Source organism: Anomaloglossus baeobatrachus, chromosome 2, assembly GCF_048569485.1.
Source record: "Anomaloglossus baeobatrachus isolate aAnoBae1 chromosome 2, aAnoBae1.hap1, whole genome shotgun sequence".
Taxonomy (NCBI): domain Eukaryota; kingdom Metazoa; phylum Chordata; class Amphibia; order Anura; family Aromobatidae; genus Anomaloglossus; species Anomaloglossus baeobatrachus.
The window spans coordinates 545,746,219-545,768,612 of NC_134354.1; positions in this window are offsets into that span (position 1 = coordinate 545,746,219).

Consider the following 22,394-nt stretch of genomic DNA (forward strand, 5'->3'; position numbering starts at 1 on the left):
TGACTGTAGATTTTTATCTCAAACCTGGAGAAGCCCTTTACTGATAAAATTAAACAGTGTAGCCTAATCCTAACAGCATGTAATATACTCTGTCTGGATTCAGCTCTGCTTCTGGTTCAAGCAGATACAACATGGCCTCTCCACTCATATGGGATTTTCATACTTGCATGAGACAATTATCTTTTCTTCCTACTTTTCTCTATGAACATTCAGAGAATTATTAACAGCAGCTCGTCATCACGTGACTAAGTGTGCAAATCACATATAAATAATTGGTTACATGGGCTGGCGCCAAATTGAATTTTTGCCCCGGGTGCCGGAAAGCCTAGATACACCTCTGATAACTATGAATACCTCCCAGATATTATCTGATCCTCAGCTGCTGTCACTCAAGAAGCTGATGATTTTATAAACTTTACTTTCTTGGATTTCAAAACCTATACATCAGAGCTGACCACTATAGGTATATATAGAATCAGCCTGATTGTGCCACTATAGCACTGGCTTTAGGTTCCTATCCTATCCAATCCTGGTAATTGGTTACCTTTAAATAGATTTTCACCCAGCACATACAAAACATGCCTATATTCTACTTAATTAGGAGTGAGGTCATTATTTAATATGGTAATTATCCACCCATTAGGCTTGACAGTAAAACTACCTAGATCCTGGTGGAAACCTACCTGCTTATTATTATAAGCAAAGGAGGCGTTATACACCAATGCTTCCACATTGTGTCCTTATGCAGGCATATGTGTTGTTTTGTTGTGTTTCCATAGGACATGGAAATGCAACTGTATGTGCGAACTGTAAACATATATAGCATAGCCATCCAAAAATATTTGCAAATAAGATACACAGATGATTATTTTATTTTATTTATCTTCAGCCTTTGACTTCCATATTGTAAAAATATACTGTGTATCCAGATGCAAATCAGAAACCTATACTACAGTCTACATGTATAATTTTTCATAGTAAACAGATGTATTTATTTGACATGGTATACATGGAAAACATTGTCATGAATAGTCTTGTATACAGTTGGTTAACGAGAACAATCCATTCTGGGAGTGTGCTTGTTAACCAAGTTACTCGTCTAGCAAAGCAAAATTTCCCATTGGAAATCATTGCAATGCAGACAATTCGTTCCACAACTTGTTAAATGTCCCATCCTGGTTCCCTTTTGTGCCATTTCACACATTCACAAACACACACAAACACACACACACATACATATTATGCTCCCCTTCCCTTCCGTTCCATCGCCGGCCTCCTGGATCTTGCATTTCGCCAGTACAGGATGTGTATCTGGTAACCATTGCGACAGAGCGCTGACGTCAAAGGCAGGAGCCGCGTACTTCTGATTGGTCAGCACGCTTGCCTTTTGAGTAGCGGCTGACAGCGGACGCTCCTCCCTCGTCGTGATGGTTACCGATACACATCCTGTAGCGGCGAACTACAAGAACCATGATGCCGGCAATGGAACAGAAGGTAAGGTGAGCATAATATGTGTTTGTGCGGACTGTAAGAGCGGGTCAGAGCACGGTGGATGTACGGAACCGGAAGTGTGTGCGGTGAGTATTTTGCTTGTACTGTTGAGGAGAGCCATAAGATGAAATACTTAATTAACCTCTGGACATAGAGCATTGTGAGAAGTGTGCTCAATTAAATCCATTCTCTGTACATAAGCCAGTCAGTCTTCAGAGGAACCCAAGATGGCTCCCGATGACATCACAGACCCTTCCATTAGCATGGATTCACCAGATGATGTCCCTCTCATCACCATCACCATGGATCCATCCAATGACTTCATAGACCCGCCTTCGATGACGCCCACCAATCAGCTCATGGACTAACACATTGTTCAACCCACTGACCAATGGACACATCCAAGTATGCTCACTGTAGAGCCGACCATGCCCCTTTCCTAGGTTATATAAAGGCATGCCCTTGAATAAATCAGACAGAGTCTGGGACGACTTTTGTCGAGGAAAGATGAATAGCCGACTGTGTGTCTGATCTCATTTTTCAAGCATGCACTTGATCCACACCAATTAGGCCAGGCAGTAAGCAACAAGTGATCTCTGATTAGGAGTTCACCTTAACAAATGGTGCCCAATGTGGGGCTAATAGACGACACCCGAAATCCTGATGAACCGGCAACTGCAATGGCATGATGTACTGGACACCCCAGGAATTTGGTCACCTCCTAACGAGAGCACGGTAAGTCTGCTGATTTTTCATAATCTGTAGTCTTCCCATGGCATCAGGGTGGGGGGTGTCACTGATTGCCTGACCATGTCTGGTTTTTTGGGGTATCTGTTGACAGCAGACCGGGTCTCACGGCTATTGGCCATATTAATCTTGGAAGAACCGTCACATGTTCAGTTGCCTCCTGCCTGTTGTGTGTTTGTCTTGAGGGGAGATTGACTGGTAGTTAGGAGAGCAACTGGTTTTGTGAGCGTCATCTGGAAACGTAAAGGATATTGTCTATGGTATAGTATACGGTTGTCGCCTGTGGTACAGTTTATGGCTCTGTGAGGAAATACGTGGGACTGCTGGTACGTGGTAATCTTGGGGCCTAGCGCAGTGTAGCATGGAATGGCTGGTACGGATACCATTGGTGCATAGCGTTTAAGTTGCGGGGTGTGGCTGGTACGTGGTAGTCTTGGGGCCTACTACTGGACGTGAAATGGCTGGTACGGATACCATTGGGGCTTAGCGCAAACTTGAGTGATATAATTGGTATGAGGTGTCTTGGGGTCTAGAAAGAGTGCTGGACGTGAATCGGCTGGTACGGGCACCTTGTAGCCAGGGGTGACACCATTGGTGTCTTTGTGAATTACGGACCATGTAGGAACTGGGCAGGGACACCGTGACGAAGCGCCTGCTGAAGACTTAACAAAACTTTACCAAGTGTTCAGTTGAGTCATCTCCCCTGTCTTTTTGTTTGTTGGTGTTTTTTTTATCTTGGTCTGCATAAAGGAAGATTGCTTGTTTGGTGTTGTTTATCTTGGGAGAAAGATGGAGAAATTGAAGTTGTGTCTAGTTGTGGTCGGAAAAATCCGGATGAGAGTGGACTTTGTTGGGATGTGGGGACTCTAGGCTGCAATACTGTGATAAACCATGTGCTATTCCTGGTGGCAGCCATTTTAAGTCAGATTTCAAAATGGTGGACGGAGCATGCCTGTTTGAGACAAAGAAAAGAAGTTAGTGGGGGAATGTGTGAGATAAACCATGTGGTATTTCTGGTGGCAGCCATTTTAAGACAGAGTAAGTGTTTGTATTCACACCCAAGATGGTAGCCAGAGACAAAAAAAAAAGTGAGTCAGGGGATGTGTGAAGAAGATCATGTGCTCTGTAAATGTTTGTACAATAGACTGGGTGGACTACTATATACTTAGACAGAAAAATAAGTGTTTTTATCTATAATTAGACAGTGTGTGTGTGTGTGTGTGTGTGTGTGTGTGTGTATATATATATATAATATAAGTACAGACTACAGAATATTGGAGCGAGAGAGTTGGAGCAGATGTGAGGTCAGTTTTTCCTTTTTCCCTGCCACATGCCAAAATGGTGGACAAAGCACATGGTTCCGAGGCATGGTTGAGACAAAGGCATGATGCTCCCCTCCCCCCGCATGATGCTACAATCCCAACAAAGAGATGGAAATCACGTGCTGTGGGGCCATTTTTCTATAGGCCTCAGTGAAACTGACAAAACTGCAGCCACTGAATAACACATGAAGTATTAGTAAAAGTTTAAAATATTGAATGATTGGGTAGTTGTGCTGGAGGTGGCTGTGGAAGATAGGTCCAGTGTGCATGTTGGTTTGAGGTGAAGTAGGCAATTGCATGAAATGAGTATTTGCAGTGTGATCCTTAGGGATCAATATGTTAAAGTCCATTACAATATTGAAAATGATAGAATAAGAAAGCATTAAGATAAAAATTCTTCAATAACGTACCTTTGCGGTAGATGTCATGATAAATAATACATATTCCAATTATGAATGTGGCGAATAAATCCTGAGAGTTGCATGTTTTAGAAAAAAATATTTATTTATAAAAAAGTAATAGTATTCATGGACAGAATTATCACAGAGATGCGGAAAATTTGCTGATAATGTCCTCAATTTCACTAATATGGACGTCGCTATATCCAAAGGTTGTGTTGCGTTAGTGATAATAATAATAATCTTTATTAATAATCTTATTAATAAGTTTAACCCCTTCACGACCGGCCGATTTTTCGCTTTCCGTTTTTTTTTTCGCCATTCTTTTTCTGAGACGTAACTTTTTTTCAGTCAATATGGTCATGTGAGGGCTCATTTTTTGCGGAACGAGCTGTACTTTTCAATGAAACCATAGGTTTTACCATATAGTGCACTGGAAAATGGCAAAAAAAATCCAAATGCAGAAAAATTGCAAAAAAAGTGCGATAGCACTATTGTTTTTGAGATATTTTATTCACTGTATGGTAAAACTGATGTGTGGGTGTGATGCCTCAGGTCAGTGCGAGTTCGTAGACACCAAACATGTATAGGTTTACTTTTATATAAGGGGTTAAAAAAAATTCGGAAGTTTGTCTGAAAAAAGTGGCGCACGTTTTATGCCATATTCCGTGACCCGTAGTGTTCTCATTTTTCGGGATCTATGGCTCAGTGATGGCTTATTTTTTGCGACTCGAGCTGACATTTTTAACGGTACCATTTTTGCGCAGATGCTACATTTTGATCGCCTGTTATTGCATTTTGCGCAAAAGTTGTGGCGACAAAAAAAAGTCATTTTGGCGTTTGGAATTTTTTTGCCGCTACGCCGTTTACTGATCAGATTAATTGATTTTATATTTTGATAGATCGGGCGTTTCTGAACGTGGCGATACCAAATGTGTGTGTATTTTTTATTTTTTAACCCTTTAATTTTCAATGGGGCAAAAGAGGCGATTTGAATTTTTAGGTTTTTTTGTTTTTTTTTAATTTTTTAAAACTTTTTTTTTACTTTTTTTTTATTTTACTAGTTCCCCTAGGGGGCTATTGCGATCAGCAATCCGATCGCTCTGCACTCGCTGCTGATCACAGCTGCACAGCTGTAAACAGCAGATACGTGCACTTCCTGCTTCCCTGGCCTCCGTGGAAAGTGAAAGTAGTTCACGTCTAGCACAGGAGTCATCACATGACCCTGTGCTACCATGACAACCATCGGAAGTCACATGATCATGTCACGTGACTTCCGGTATCGGGCGGTAAGTAAAACTTTACCGCGATCGCGTTTATAATGGCGCTGTCACATATTGACAGCCCCATTTCAGGGGTTAAATGGCACGAGCAGATAACTATTCTGCTCATGCCTAGCAGGCACACATATCTCATCTGTGAAAATCAGCTGAGATGTGCGCCGATCACAGCATGCTGCTGCCAGGAGACCGCGGGCAGTAACGTTATGACCGCTAGGACGTAATTTTACTGCCCGCGGTCGTTAAGGGGTTAATAGTTTAGTACAAGGTATGTGGATGATTTATGGCATTCTGTTTTCATGATATTTAATGTCTTGAATAATCTGCTTTCTTTTTATAAGGAAAGATTGTAATGCAGATTTCTGTGGTTCAAGTGAAGGTTGAAAAGTCATTAAAATAGTTTTCCATTATAAGGTTACACATAACACGATATTTATGGTGTTCCCAGTTAGGTACAATCTACACAATGTGACTTTTATGCCTCAAATGTAGAGCTCCAGTGTCACACACATTTTGAATCTAATTATGCTTTGGATAATAGATTCAAAAAGGGGGGGAAAGATGATATGAAAAGAGTCACACCTCTTCTTTTAAATGTCTCAGATGAGTCCATTGCTAATGCAGATTTTGAGTTTTTCCGTAGATTGATCCAGATACCAAGATTCTGGTTGATTCTACACTGGATATGCTGAGGTTACGCAACAGAAGGTAATAAAAATCCACTCACCACCACTCACTCCTTTCCCATCGGAATAAGAGAACGAGATGAAGATTTGCAATCATTGTAGTTCGTAGAGCGGAAAGGGGTAAGATAGTCAAATATGGATATAGGCAGCAGATCTTTTCTAGTGTGACGTGATAAACCTATAAAGTAGAGTGGGTATGAGCCCAGGTGGAGGCTCTCCTGTTATCAAAGGAGTCGGTGACTGATGGAGCCAGAGGAGATGCTCACACAGGTGCAGACAACAAAGAAGCAGTGAACAGGCCTAGAGTTGAGAGTCCTTTACCAATGTAGACCAGTACCATACCTTGGTGGCACCTGTCACTCCTCGTATTCTTAAATCCCTACAGAAACAAGCGATTCAGCAAGGAACGAAGTGTGAGACGCAGGGAGCAAGCTGACTGAGGAAGGTCTGTGGATAAAGGGCGATAAGCTTTCTCTGCCATGAGTGCTCTACTCAATAATGGCACAGGTAACTATGAACGCACGTGACGAAGACCATTATAAGTGTGGTGGACAGGATATGGGCAGCACCACTGCTTCAGTACCCAGGTGGCCAGACTCCCCCTGTCTTGTAAAATGTGTGCCTATTAAGGTAGAAAAACTGTTAAGACCTCGTAGAAACACCCCCCTCATCCGCTCTACTGCTTCGGTGATTGCAGATTAGTCACATACATCTACCATGGGTTTATATGCGTTTTGTGTATGTTGTGTGAATTTCTTTTCAGGCCTGCTCTGAAACATATCCAGTATGGAAAATGTTACTGCTGAAAAACTCATGATGCTGGTGGTATGTAAAAATGGAGTTCCTAAAAGTAGTAAAAGTGCATAATCTATAGCAGAGGTCATTATAGAGATCTTACAATATCTGGGATTAGGAGCTATTTTGGACAGGCTAGGAAACTAGCTACACTAACGATCCTCACCTGGGGATGCCCCTGATGAACCCCTGTCTACGCGTTGGGCTTCTTTCAAGCTAAGTGTTTAGTGTGTTAACAAATATGCGTTTATTTTTATTAGCCTGAGTGTCAATTGGACAGTGGAGGGTCTGTATTGGACAAGATTTCCTCGTGACTATATTTATACAGTGGGTACATGTTATACATGTGAGATATTCAATTTGTTTTAGGGTTTGGTCTTTGAATTTGCTATATCATATTGGCTTAAGCTACCAAACAGCTAATTAAAATACAGAGTTTGAGTATTTAATCTTTGGGAATGATTTGGATATGTATAATTGCATATTGACGCCTCTTTATCCCCTGTATCTCACGGTTTCTATACTCCCTCACTGACATTAGCAGCACGTATTAGCTTAGAAGTATAGGGATAGGGAGGGTGAGCCGTTGGTGAGTGGGGGTGCCAATTCACTTTATAGGGTACCAACCTCCGCTGCGAAGTAAGGAGAGTTTAGTGCTATTGCCCCAATCCCTGCCCCCTACTTTATTGGACTATTTGTGTCTATAGTAACTCCCAAGGGTGTATGTTGTTTGGAATTTTAATGAATATAACATACAAATGTAACTATCCACAAGATAATGGTGGACGCTGGCAAATCATGTAACAAAATTTTCCTTTTTCTTAATAATTAGATCTTTATATAAGATAATTTTGGTTTAGCACCTAGAACGTGATTATATTTCTCATAGATACTTCAGATACAGTGTGATATCCTGACCAGTGATGTACGAGCCTAATACAACTGCCTATATAGTGTGTTAAACATGTGTATCCTCCAATTCCAGATCCTAAATCAGTGTCAGGAGCACGTGGTCTCAAGCCAAGAGATTGGGTGATCTTAAAAAGACAAGTCAGAATGAGCCATGAGTCAGAATCAGATGGGCTAATCCAGCTTTTCCGCAACTTCCATGAAGCTTGAGGGAAAAGCCATCTGGAGACAACAGCAGCTGTAAAGAGTTCATTGTACCGACAGAATGAGGGTCACAACACACATAGTGCTGGATTATCTCACATAGAACCTTATGGAGAATTTTTGATTGGGGATGATACATGGGAAATAACCATGATAAGGGAACAATGGGTACAGGAACATTACACAAATAAGGACTCATGGTAGGAAAAATATCATCTGACCTGAACCAACCAATTAGTTTAAGGGTTTAAGTGACTTTTTAAGGATAACATACACTTGTAGGTAACTGGTATTGTTTTATTTGTTGGTATTTGAAGCCATAAAAGTGCTACTCTGTGTTACTGGAGGTAATCGGACCCATGTGTAAGGGAAATCTTGTTAAAGGCCTCCTGGTGATAGATTATGGACCCGATACAAGAAGAGATCCTTTAGAGTTGTGATACAATCAGGTGTATTCAGGTAGAAAAGTCTCAAAGACGCGGATAGCACTCAGATGTTGCCTGAGAATCAGTCTTTAAGAAACAGTAATGCTAAAAGCTGCAGCATAACGGTAAGAAGCTTATTCTTGCAATTGCCTTAATCGTTCTAATCGATTAATCTCAAAATCTGGGTGAGCTCTTCAGCATTAAATAGCCTGTTCTAAGGACTGGGACATTACCTATGCCTCTGTGAACTGTGTGTGCGGGATGCCATCAACTTTCTGATCAACAGTCTGTACCAGTGGGGGCAAAGGCTTAGCATTTCTTATATAGCGGATAGCAAAACAAAGTTGCAGTTAAAGATGATGTGTTCGAGAACCACGGTAGGGTCAGAAGGTTAATAAAGTATTTAGGGGGGACTGTTGAGGAGAGCCATAAGATGAAATACTTAATTAACCTCTGGACATAGAGCGTTGTGAGAAGTGTGCTCAATTAAATCAATTCTCTATACATAAGCCAGTCAGTCTTTAGAAAAACCCAAAGATGGCTCCCGATGACATCACAGACCCTACCATCAGCATGGATTCACCAGATGACGTCCCTCCCATCATGTCACCATGGATCCAGCCAATTACGTCATAGACCCGCCTACGATGATGCCCACCAATCAGCTCATGGACTAACACATTGTTCAACCCACTGACCAATGGACACATCCAAGTATGCTCACTGTAGAGCCGACCATGCCCCTTTCCTAGGTTATATAAAGGCATGCCCTTGAATAAATTAGACAGTCCGGGCCGACTTTTGTTGAGGAAAGATGAATATCCGACTGTGTGTCTGATCTCATTTTTCAAGCATGCACTCAATCCACACCAATTAGGCCAGGCAGTAGGCAACAAGTGATCTCTGATTAGGAGTTCACCTTAACAGTACGGCAAAGCTTGCTCGTAAAGTGAGTTACAAATTTACAGCAAGCTTTGCTCGTTAAGCGGAATACTCGCTAACTGGGTTACTCGTTAACCGAGGTTTCACTGTATTTTTGGGGGTGTGTAAGGCTTTGAAATGTGAAAACTATACATTTAAAATAAAGCACCCTCTTGTGGTGAAAAACACTAAAGGCCACTTTACACGCTGCGATATATCGGTATCGATATCGCTAGCGAGCTTACCCTCCCTGTTGTTTGTGCGTCACGTGCAAATCGCTGCCCGTGGCGCACAACATCGCTTACAGCCGTCACATGGATTTACCTTCCCTGCGACGTTGCTGTGGCCGGCGAACCGCCTTCTTTCTAGGGGGGTGGTTCGTGCGGCGTCACAGTGACGTCACAAGGCAGCCGTCCAATAGAATCAGAGGGGCGGAGATGAGCGGGCGGAATATCCCGCCCACCTCCTTCCTTCCTCATTGCAGGCAGCCGCAGGTACAATGTTGTTCCTCGTTCTTGCGGTGTCACACATAGCGATGTGTGCTGCCGCAGGAACGACGAACAACCTGCGTCCTACAACAGCAACGATAATCGGGAAAGGAACAACGCGTCAACGATCAACGATAAGGTGAGTAATTTTGATCGCTAACGGTTGTTCGTGCGTTTCACACGCAACGACGTTGCTAGTGAGGTCGGATGTGCGTCACGAATTCCGTGACCCCAACGACATCTCGTTAGCGATGTTGTTGCGTGTAAAGCGGCCTTTAGGCTCATGGTTAATTTGATGTTGGTAAATAATTCTGGTGGTTCGCATGTAGGGAAACAATTCAAGTAAAATATAATTGGGCCTTGATTAAAGGGAAACTGTAAGCAGGTTTTTTTTAATGGAATCTGAGAGCAGCATAATGTAGGGGCAGAGAGCCTGATTCCAGTGATGTGTCACTTAGGCTACTTTCACACATCAGTGTTTTGGCATTAGGTACAATCCGGCGTGTGCCTGATGCAACAAATCCGGCGCAGAATATGCAAAAACTGCTGCGCTGTCAAAAACCGGATCCGGCGCATCCGTTTTTGCATCCGTTTTATCGTTTTTTTTCTAGATCCGTTTTTTTTTTTTTCAATAAATTGGAGCATGCTCCGTTTAAAAAAATGAATTTGGCGGCCACATCCATTTTTTGCCGCATTACGCTGGATCCGGTGTCCATAGGCTTCCATTGTAAATCACGCCGTATCGTGCCGGATCCAGCGCGATGCGTTTTTTTGTCAGAGTCAAAAAACGTTACAAGAGACGTTCCATGCGGCCGCCGCATTAGCCAATTACGGATCTGGCAAAAGCCGGATGCAACGCAAGGCCATCAGGCACAATCCGGCGCTAATACATATCAATGGGGATCCGTTTTTTCTGGATTGTGTCTGATGGGGAAAAAAACTGATGTGTGAAAGTAGCCTTACTGGGCTGTTGATGCAGTTTTTATAGAATACCTTACAGTCAGAATGCTGAAATGCGTACCCTCATTGGCGACTTCTTGTGTACACTGTACATTGTCAGCAAGCTGCTAAGCAGTGGTGGGGGCAGGGTTACACGTATTAGCTGGATTTTCTGGCATGTTGCACCTAGTCCGGAAGTTATAATCTCCTGCTGATAAAACACTGTATTGAAACTACAGCAAGCAGCTGAGCAAGTGACATGTTCATGGAACGTGGCTCTCTGGCTCTACATTATGCTGCTTTCAGATTAAATATCAAAAACCTGCTGATATATTCTCTTTAGGTGCATTTCACACATCCGGCATTTTGCCGGATTGCTAGATCCGTCACACTCCAGTGCAGTGTAATACTATACAATGGCATCGCCGCAAGCTCCGATCACATGCTTCGGTCACATGACAGCATGTGATCGGAGCTTGCCGCTATGCCATTGTACTGTATTGCACTGTACTGAAGTGTGCCGGATCCGGCAATTCGGCGAAATGCCTGATGTGTGAAACGGGTCTTAGGCCCTGTGCGCACACTGCATTTTTACCTGCGTTTTTGCTGCAGAAATTTGTTGAGAAAATGTTTGTAACCTTTCTGCAGACATTCCCCAGCAAAACCTATGGAAAAAAAAATAGCTGTGCGCAAACTGCATTTTTTTTTTCTCAAGAACTCAAGAATTTCTGCAGAATTTCTTGAGAAAAAGGAGCATGTCACTTCTTTTCTGCAGGTACCTGCGTTGTTTGCGATAGATAATTATAAAAAAAACCGCAGGGACCATCCTGTGGAAAAAAGGCATAAAAAACGCATGCGTTTTTCGGTGCGTTATTGGTACGTTTTTTTTTAACACAAGTGCACTAGTTTTTTAGACTGTCATGAAATTTTTTGAGAAAAATCCTTTTTCTAGTGCGCACAGGGCCTTAATTGAGTGTTTCTGGGGGGCAGACTTCTGGGCACCCTCTGACTATTTCAACAACTGGTTTTGCTGAGCGTGCTGGGAGCTCTCCATTTGCTATCTGCTGATCGCTGCAGAAACTACAGTTTCAAAGGGATTGATCCAAGATCACCATCTTCACGCGCACACTGCTTCTCTGCTTTCTGCTTGCTAGAAACGGGGGAGCACTGAAGTGATCCACCTAGGTTCAGAGCAGGACTTGGAAGCGATATATCAGACAGCTTTCACCTGTGCTCTCCTTGACTAGAGCACCAGCCTTTCCTAATAGACAGCAGAAGTGGCAGGTAAACTATGCAACAAGCTGTAATCCACGGAATTAATGTGTTATTCCCATCTCCAAAATCCTGATTTTGTATTTATTTATGAAAATATCAAAAATTTGTCAGAAAATTTGTAAATTTCACAATTTTAAAAGTTTTACTTTTTAACCAGATAGTTATACCACCTAAAATAGTTAATAATAAAATTTACCACATAAGAAAAAACAAAAAAATGAGCTGGAGCATAAGTTGCTATACATGCAACTTATAAGCGTATGTTCACACTGGCCATAAGATAAAGCAAGATCCCAAGATAAAAATAATATGGACACCTACCTTGCACTTACAAGTTGCATGTATCTCAAAATAAAAATAAAATGGACATATACCCTGCACTTACAAATTGCACATATAGAAACTCTTTTTTTTTTTTTTTTTTCTTTAGTCTCTTGTACGAAGTACAAATAGGATGTGGCCCCCTTTACACTGTGCTGGGCATTTCATCCATTACTTCCCATGGTTGTGTGTCCATAACTGGGACTAAGTCATTCTCTGCCCTTATTCAGATTGGGGTCTGTTTTGACACATGGTAAGGTTTTAATACTAGACAGTGTTAAGTACCGTCCCGATTGGGTTACACCTTATCGTGGTGGGATGGATTTATGCTTTTTAGATGAAAATAATGTTTAAAAAGTACCCTATGTTTATTTATATGCACTATTGTTTTACTTATTTACAGCAGGGTATATGTCCATATTATTTTTATCTTGGGTTTTATTTAACATTTACCACATGTCTACTTTATATCTTTTCATAAGCATCATTTTTTAAACATTATTTTTTGTTATGAAGTTATAAGACTTAAAAATGTATCAGTAATTTTTTATTTTTCCAAGAAAATTTATAAAAACGATTTTATTTTTCTTTTAGGGACAACATCACTAAAAGTCCTTGAAACCACGTTCAAGAAGTTTCTTAATTTTTTAAGTGCTTCACAGGGATTAAAGCAAGGCAGAAGAAAAAAAATAAATATATTTCCCACAAAAATTATGCTTTAGCACTAAATTTTGAGTTTTCACAAGAGCAAAAAGAGAAAATTGACCCTATATGTTGTGCAATTTCTTCTGGGTACAACAATACTCCATATGTGGTGGAAAACTACTGTTTGAGTGCACGGCAGAGCTCAGAAGGGAACCATTTGACCTTTTGTATTTCAAAATTGGCTGAAATAGATGGCGGATGCAATGTTGCGTTTGCAGAGCCTCTGATTAAAGATGAGTGATCCTGCCAAGGATCGGATCAGTTCAGGATCGCTGAGCCTGCTTGTGATCACCGATTGGATCGGATATCCTTGCCAATCAAATCATTGAACCTAGCCAAAACTATTAAATTCAATGGGAGGCAAAAGTGATGTGTTATAAAATGGTGTAGGAGGGGATGTAAAGAAAGAAAGAAAATAAAAAAGGGTTAAAGCAGTACATACTTACTGAGTCTCCCCGTGGCTGCAGCACACTTCCAGGGCCGACATTTATCCCTCATCCATATTCACTGCTTTCCCCTTCCTCCGGCGTCTCTGATTGCCTGCTGGTGGAGCACACCCCCATCCTCTGAGACAGCATCTGCGATTGTCCGCATACAGCATCTGTGCCTGCGATCTGTTTCCTTATACTGGTGATAAATAAATAAAACAATTGGTGTTGGGTCCCCCATTTGTTGATACCAGCACAGATAAAGCCTTGCCTACAGGCTGCAGCCCCCAGCCGTGCACTGTAATAAGAGGAACTGCATGCTGAGCTTCTTTTTTTTTCTAATTATGTAAATCAATAGTTTTTAAAAACCGGCATGCGGTCCTACCCCCTAATGTTGATACCAAGTCAAAATAAAGCCCCACAGCTGGGAGCTGATATTCTCAGGCTGGGGAAACCCATACTTATTGGGCTCCCCAGCCTAAAAATAACAGCCTGCAGCCGCCCAGTATTGCCGTATACATTAGATGTGACAATCCTGGACTTTATCCAACTCTTCCCGATTGCCCTGATGCGGTGATAATCGGAGTTAAAAACATCTCACAGCTGCCACTAAGCCCTGGATTAGTGATGGGTAGAGGTCTATGAGACCCCACCACCACTAATCCTATAAGTAATAGGAAATAAACACAAACACACAGAAAAAATGCTTTATTTAAAAAAAAAACTCAGTCTTTCACCAATTTAACTCCAAAAATACCTACGTCCGACGTAATCCACACTATGAGGTCCCACAATGATTCCAGCTCTGCTACATCTGAACTAACAGCAAGTGGCCATAGAACATGACCAAATGTTGTGAGCTTTAGGCAGAGACTGAGCAGCAGTCCTTTTACTCCACCACACCAAAATGCATCTCAAAGTTTTGGCTGATTGGTGAAGGCAGCCTTTATCTATCCCCCATTTCCTTGAGATGGCTGGATTGTCATTGTAAATAAGCACTTGTATCCTGTCCCCACCTCCTGACCTCATTGTAGATTGTAAGCTCTTACGAGCAGGATTGTCTTTTTTTGCTCTAATTATTGTATTTTCTGTAACTGTTATTTGTTTGTACATGAACCCCTGAAGTGTAAAGCGTTGAGGAATATGTTGGCGCTATAGAAATAAACATTTATTATTAAGATTATTATTATTATTATTATTATTATACATACGTGTTCCTTCATATCTTTTCTCTTGCTTCAACATATTCTCAGGTACGTGGAGAAAGAGAGCTTTGTAAGAAATTAAACAAAAAACAACATTAATTTGTCATACTCACTATGGAAATATTTTTTAATACATATCTATTATCTTGTTGCAGGCTATTGAGAGTTTTGCTAGCATATTATATAGTGTATTATCACAGTCTATTAAACTTATATTGTGAAAACTTAGAATCACTATTGAAATTTGTGAAAAAGTAAGGGTGGAAAAATCTGTAATTATTACAGGCAAGTGGATGACTATAGTCTTCGACAAATCCATTGTATCTTGAAATTCTTATGATGAATACATTCTGCCAAATATATCCAGTTGTGAGAATTGACAATTCTATTCATGCCTGCGAATTAGCAGTTCTTTTTATAAGCTGCACTTTCTAAACATATAGTTAACTTAACTGAAAAGGTGTTAAAGATGCTTCACACTTAAGTTAAATAAAACATATCTGACGTAAAATGTTACAGCCGTCTCACCTACGTATCAGGTTCACATGTGAATTTACTAAAATGAATGAAAATATATAATAACCTTGCCTAGTAAGAGAATGAAAATGCCTTTGACCCTGTAACGAATACCTATTCATACCAATTCATTAACGAGCAATATGGCGAACTGTTGCTTGTGTGCCAGATGTCAGTAAGAGCTGTACACCCAAGAGAGAAGCCAGTGTAAATTATCACGACCTAGAGGCCAATAGCACTCTAGATCTATGGCATTAGTTCACATACCTGTATATTTTTGGTTCTGAATTGCATTTGTGTACTGTGCATAATTGGACAGTAATATAATTCACATAAAATGCACAATAGGACACAAATGTTAAAGTTTTTAAATCACTTTCTACAGTATGTCAAATCAGACATTACAAACTCATATAGGAAACCTATTAGGATCTTTAGAGTCATCAAACAGATTACATTGCTGGGTAGAGTAGTTAACGTTAATACAATTAACCATACCTTACTGTCCGTAAATGGATATTTAATTGCAAAGGAAAACAACTTTAAAGGTGAACTGTCATCAGGTTTGCACTGTTCAAAGCTGTTACTACGGTACTACATTACTTAACCTTAAAAGGCCTCCTATTTAATTCTGGCAGTGCCACACACCTTCTAATAAAGCTTACAAGTTGTCCCAGGCTATATTTGTCATGGTCATGACATATAGGGTTAAAGTTAAAAGAAAAAATTTTGGTACCGTGTTAGCCAGTTGAAAAATGACTGATTGCTCTTAGTGAGAGAAACAAAATTATGATCTTGTAGTTCTGATACCCTTTAATTGCTAACTAAAATAAAATAAATGATGTTATAGAGCAAGCTTTTGAGACATCTCAGGTCTCTTCATCAGGCATGGTATAACAAGATAGTACTAGACAAAGAGACCTGCGGCACATTTTTGATTCAAAGTGTAGGGCCAACCACAAAGATGTAAAAAAGTGTTGGACCCATACCTACTCCAATAAACATGTAAACAAGGAGAAACAACGGAGTTTTAAGGTATAAAAATTAAAATACAATTTTATTATAACAAGGTATTTAAAAATTACATACAAAAAGCAAATTACACATGACACGACTTTAGTAAGTATGTGAAGAGTTAAATATATAATTATGGAAGTACGGTGGGTAGGCAAGCATAAGTGACTGGATATACACCCGAAGGAGCCAGCTCACAGTGCGCCTTCAGCCTTTTACCCTGCAAGCATGTGAATAAAGATATCCAGCACAGCGGATGGAGTGCGGTCTTTCATTGCTCTTACCTCACTACCTATGGACTTCTTAGTCTGACGGGCACCCCGCTGCTGGACACGTGGTTTTTTCCAGCTCTCCACCTGGATGCAGGCGATACTGCAGGTAACTGGCGGTGGTGCAGGACCTTCTCTGCTGCATCAATACACCCGATGAAAGACCTGGCTAGTTTCCTGCCAGCGTTGAGAAACATGTGATGGTGTCTTCGCAGGCTTTCTTGTTTTGAATATTTCCCAGGGGACATTGCTCTAGAATCACTGCGTTGAGAAACACGTGATGGTGTCTCCGCGGTGTTGGATGTTGATCTCCCTAAGGTCAACCATCCTTGCTTATGTAGTCTTCTACTAGGAGTTGCTCCCACTAGCCAATTTCCTACTCCACACTGATGAGGGGCAAATACCCCGAAACAGCTGTCTGTGGATGGATACCGTGTTTGGCATAGGTGATCTCCTTGACTGGAGACTGCCCTTCCCGTGGTTGTTCCTTCCCGGTGAAAGACCTGGCTAGTTTCCTGCCAGTGTTCAGAAACATGTGATGGTGTCTTCGCAGGATTTTTTGTTTTGAATATTTCCCAGGGGACATTGCTCTAGAATCACTGCGTTGAGAAACACGTGATGGTGTCTCCGCGGTGTTGAATGTTGATCTCCCTAAGGTCAACCATCCTTGCTTATGTAGTATTCTATTAGGCTTTGCTCCCACGCGGAGCTCCTCTTCCACCAGCAAGCTGCTGTCACTGGTGCCTTAGATATATCCTGTTGTGTGAACCTTTCCCCGGTGTTCTAATACTGGTAATTTGTTAACCCAGGGACTATTATGATATAGGTTGTGCCAGGACAAGGGTGTATATCAATTCACTTATGCTTGCCTACCCACCGTACTTCCATAATTGTATATTTTTATCTCTTCACATACTTACTAAAGTCGTGTCATGTGTAATTTGCTTTTTGTATGTAATTTTTAAATATCTTGTTATAATAAAATTTTAATTTTTATACCTTTTAAAACGCAGTTGTTTCTCCTTGTTTACATGGTATATCAAGATATCTGAAGAAATACAAACATATACACGAACAGAGGTAGTGTAGTAAAAGGACATTTAAATAAACAAACACTAAGCTTAAGGCCCCATCACACACAACGAGATTGCTAACGAGATCGTTGCTGTGTGACCGTTTTTGTGACGCAGCAGCGATCTAGTTATGTGTGACACCTACCAGCGAATGGTTGGGACCATTTTCTTCAAAGGCGATGTCCTGCAGGGCAGGACGCATTGCTGTGTTTGACACCTACCAACGACCTCCTAACTAGAGATGAGCGAACCGGTCCCGGTTCGGCTCGAGGTCGGTTCGCCGAACGGAGGTCCCGTTCGAGTTCGGCTCGTCGAACGTTCGACGAACCGAACTCGAACTGCATAGGAAACAATGGCAGGCAATCACAAACACATAAAAACACCTAGAAAACACCCTCAAAGGTGTCCAAAAGGTAACAAACAACTCACAACACAACACAAACACATGGGGAAGTGACAAGGACATATACTCATGCGAAAACAAAACAGCTGGACAAGGAAAAAGAGGAGGACACACAGATATATGAGTATATGCAAGGAAACATCGATTCCATTATTGTGCAACTTGAGCCCTGCTCATTTTAGGCTTCCAATCTTGATAAATTGCCTGAGCTCGCCACGTACGCCTTGGGGATCTTGTCGTGTCCTGCAGCCAGCGTTCTCTCGGAACCTGTCTTCAGTGCTGCTGGGGGTCTGCTGGCAGATAAGCACACGTGTCTGTCCACTGACAATGTGGACATGGCTCTCAGAGGACTTTTCTTCCCCTGGGTCAGCCAGGGGAGGTGAAAGGCACGCGTATTTTTGAGAGTGCTTCATGCAAAGCATCTTTTTCATCTTGAAAATTGGGTCAATTGATGCCAGTCAAGTGGGGTGTGTGTGGCCCAATTAGTGGCAACGAGAGAGACTGTGGATGGAGTCCCCTCGCTGTGTTTCTAAAAGAACCAAGATGAACAAGTCATGGCTCTCAGAGGACTTTTCTTCCCCTGGGTCAGCCAGGGGACGGGAAAGGCACGCGTATTTTTGAGAGTGCTTCATGCAAAGCATCTTTTTCTTTTTCAAAAGGGGGCTCAACCGATGCCAGTCAAGTGGGGTGTGTGTGGCCCAGTTAGTGGAAACGAGGGAGACTGTGGTTGGAGTCCCCTCGCTGTGTTTTACATGCTTTTAGAAGGGCATGACATGGCTTAGAGGTTGACTTTCAGCATCTGGAAACTGTTGGCTACCAAAATGCTGCCTTTCCAACCTTTTTAACCGAGGATTTTCGAGACCTTATGCCCATCGCAGTGCCCCAAGAGCCGATGCCCAGGCGCCACTCCTTCTCCAACAAAGGCGTGCACGCGCTACACCAGCATGTCGCACTAAACATCACTGATTCCTTGAGAAACTCTGTGTGACAGGGTGCATTTCACCACAGATAATTGGCCCAGTAAGCATGGACAGGGGCGTTACATGTCGCTGACTGGGCAATGGGTTACTGTGGGGAGAGATGGAGAAGGGTCTGCTGTACAAGTCTTGCCGTCCCCACGAGTTGTTTCAATCGTTCTTCTGTATGTAGAAGTTAATACACTGCTTCTGCCTCTTCAACCTCGTGTGGGTCCTCCACCTTGGCGCAAACCCTGTGTGGTCAGGCCACCCTTCCTTGTAACTGCGCACAAGGACTACCACACACCTCCTTACTATGCTGGCAGCAGAGTTCAATGCCATCAGGCGGTCAAAGGTTTACTTTGAAATGTATGGGAAATGTGAGTCACACCGCTGAGAAGTTGTGGACGGTTAGCTCTGGAGACCGAGTTTCATCAATGGTTGTCTCCACTCAACCAGCAGCCAGGGAAGGCCGGGTGCGACAATGATGCAAACATGGGTGCGGCCCTTCGCTGTGACAATGTGACACACGTGCCTTGTGTGGTTCACGTGTTGAACCTGGTTGTCCAGCACTTTTTAAAGCACTATCCTGGCCCACATGGCCTTCTGCAGAGAGCACGGTGTAACGCCTTCCTTGATCCACACACTCAGATGGGCTGTAAATGATAGGCTAGAGGGAAGCCACTCACCAAGCAGGACCCCTAGAACCCTGAAACCCTTTAACCCCTATACAGGGATTAGGAATTACACAGGGCCCAAGGTGATTAATACCTGTGGAAGGCTGCAGTTCCAGAGAATAGTAGTCAGGCAGGGTCAAAACATTAATTGAGGAACAGGAACAGAATGGGACGGCCAGGACTTAATCAGAAAACAAGCAGAGGTGAAATGCGGATCGGCCAACAGGGTACATAAACAGCAAGCAGGAAAAGTAGTCAGGTAACAAGCACACAAAATCATAAAACTGAACTGGGGGTAAAAGCAGAGCTATGTCTGGCAGTGGTCTGCAGACAGGATGGGCATAAAAAAGGGTGTGGTGTCTTCCCATTGGTTGTAGCTGAATGATGGTATTTCATCTGTGAGATACCCACCAGCTACATTCAGCCAGAGATTCTGCATCTGTCAAGGTAATGCAGCCCAGTGGGTGAGCATAACCTGCGTCCACCTGCGCCGCTGGCATCGACTCCTCTCCCATCATCAGCACTATACATGAAAGGAACACGTTGTCACCTGGCGACCGGAGTACAAATTGACGGAGCGGACTTCATTGGTGACTTAACAGCCGTGTGCGGCAATGATGCAAACCTGGCTGCGGGCCATCGTCAGGGCAATGTGACACACGTGCCTTGTATGGCTCACGTGTTGAACCTAATTCTCCAGCAATTTTTAAAACACCATCCTGGCCTACATGGCCTTGTGCAGCGGGCACGCTCGCTATGTGCTCACTTCCATCGTGCGCACACAGCAGCTCAACAACTTTCGTCGCTACCGAAGTCTTTAGGTCTGATGGTTAAACGCCTGAAATGCGATGTGCCGACACTCAGGAATTTGAATCTGCACATGTTGCATCGTTTGTGGCAGCACCGCCGAACCCTGCTGCAATACGTTATGACATATAGCCTGGGATAACTTGATCCAGAGGTGGTGCAGATCACGCTGCTGGAGTGGTGTCAGATCAAGGACCTATGCACCCTGCTACACAGTTTACAAATGTCGACGAAGATGTTTAGCACTGGCAATGTCATTCTCAGCGTGACAATTCTGGTCATCTACATGATGGAGCACACTGTAATTATTATTCGGAGTCAGGTGTTGGGACAAGAGGAAGGGGAGGAAGTACAGGAGGAGTCATATGCGGAAGGGATAACAAGATCTACGAGGTCCAGATGGTCAGCGGCACCTATGCGGCAGTCATGGTGAGGGAGAGGGATTAACAAGGGCGCATAGTATCAGCAAAAAGTGTTGAGGAAGGTGCAGGAGCCCATGAAGAAATGGAGGACGAACTGGCGATGGGCATGGAAGACTCAGCAGATGAGTGAGAGCTTGCTCACATTTCGGTTGTGCGAGGTTGTGGGGAGAGGGCAGAGGAAGGAGGCACGATTCTCACCTCTCTGCCACCAACACACCAAGGACTTGGTCCTCCTGGATGCACAAGACACATGAGCGCCTTCTTGCTGCACTACCTACAACATGACCCTCGGATTGTACGAATTCAAAGTAATCCAGAATACTGGGTTGCCACACTGTTAGATCCCCGGTACAAGACAAAATTTGGCGAAATAATTCCTGCCATAGAAATGGACGCACGTATACAGGAGTATCTGCAGAATGTGGTACGCAATCTTAGATCTACTTTTCCACTAAACACCAGTGCTGCACAGAGTGAATCTCAACGCTTTGTCATGGATAGGAGGAAATGGTCTTTTACTTGTCCACATCTGAGGGACCGAGGGCTGGCTGCTGTGCTGAGATGGCGTTGAGTACGGTGTCCCTGCAGAGTTGCACTTTTGGTCATATACCAAAATGAGTTGAAAAAGGACAGATGCTGGTGGAAAGGGGAACAGGTGTGTTGGAAAGGGGAAAAAAGTTTTGGTCCGTGGATTTGGTGGTTAAGCAACAGTAACATTTGCTGAAGAAACACCATCTGTTACAGTGGGACTGGCAGATTTGGATAAAGTGGTATATACTATGTTACCGCTATATAACGAAAATTAATAAGAAAAGAAAGAGAAAGGTATATATCCCCATCAGCAGTCAGTGTGCACCGTGCTCCCAGTTGGAAAAGGAGAGGTTGGCAACTGGAAGGTTTGGTGGAGGATACAGAGCTGTGTGGCTATGAAACTAATAGTAGCCTGAACCGAGTTAGACGCCATTCGGATCTGGAGACTGGGAGCCCTGTTAGCGTCACAGGGTCCACATGCCCACCCAGCCCAGGAACTGCCTGTTAACAACACAGGGGACATTGAGTACGCTGACCGTGTGCGTAGGGGCACACCTGTGGACAGCAGGCGCATCAGCAGCAGCAGGCCTGTTAATGCCACTGGGCTGCACAAGCAGGACTGGTAGGACAGGAGCTGGTCTTAACCGTTCTGCGTTACCAACTGTGGTGGTGGCCTGCATCGACACCCTATCCCTGCCTACCTCTGGCCTAAAGCCGCAATGGGTTCAACACATGGAGGTGTGCACTTTCGGAGCATAATAGAAGACTGCGCACCTCCTTGTTGGCTCCAGCCCCTTTTATAACCTGGGTCCGCCCCAAACCAGGGTGAACCACAATGCACCTCCTGGAGACAAAAGTAGAGTGACACGTCATGAGTGGCATAACTAGCGTCCTATTTGGAACCGCAACTTCAATGATGACCTCATGGCTGCCATGACCCAAACACCTCACCAGTCATCATCTGACCATCAATAATGCGGTGACAAGTCATAGGGGTGGGCCTCTGCAAGCCATTTGGGAGGACACCTGATGCCCTGCGGTCTATATGGGACCCCCACATCAGGGGCAGGGCCAAAGAGTTCATTACCGGACCTAGTCTCTGATGCAGTAAGTGCCTGAGCATGCTCAGTAGCATGAAATACAGTCTCTGAAAAAAGACTATCAGCTTTAGCATGGTGTCTAGGCAC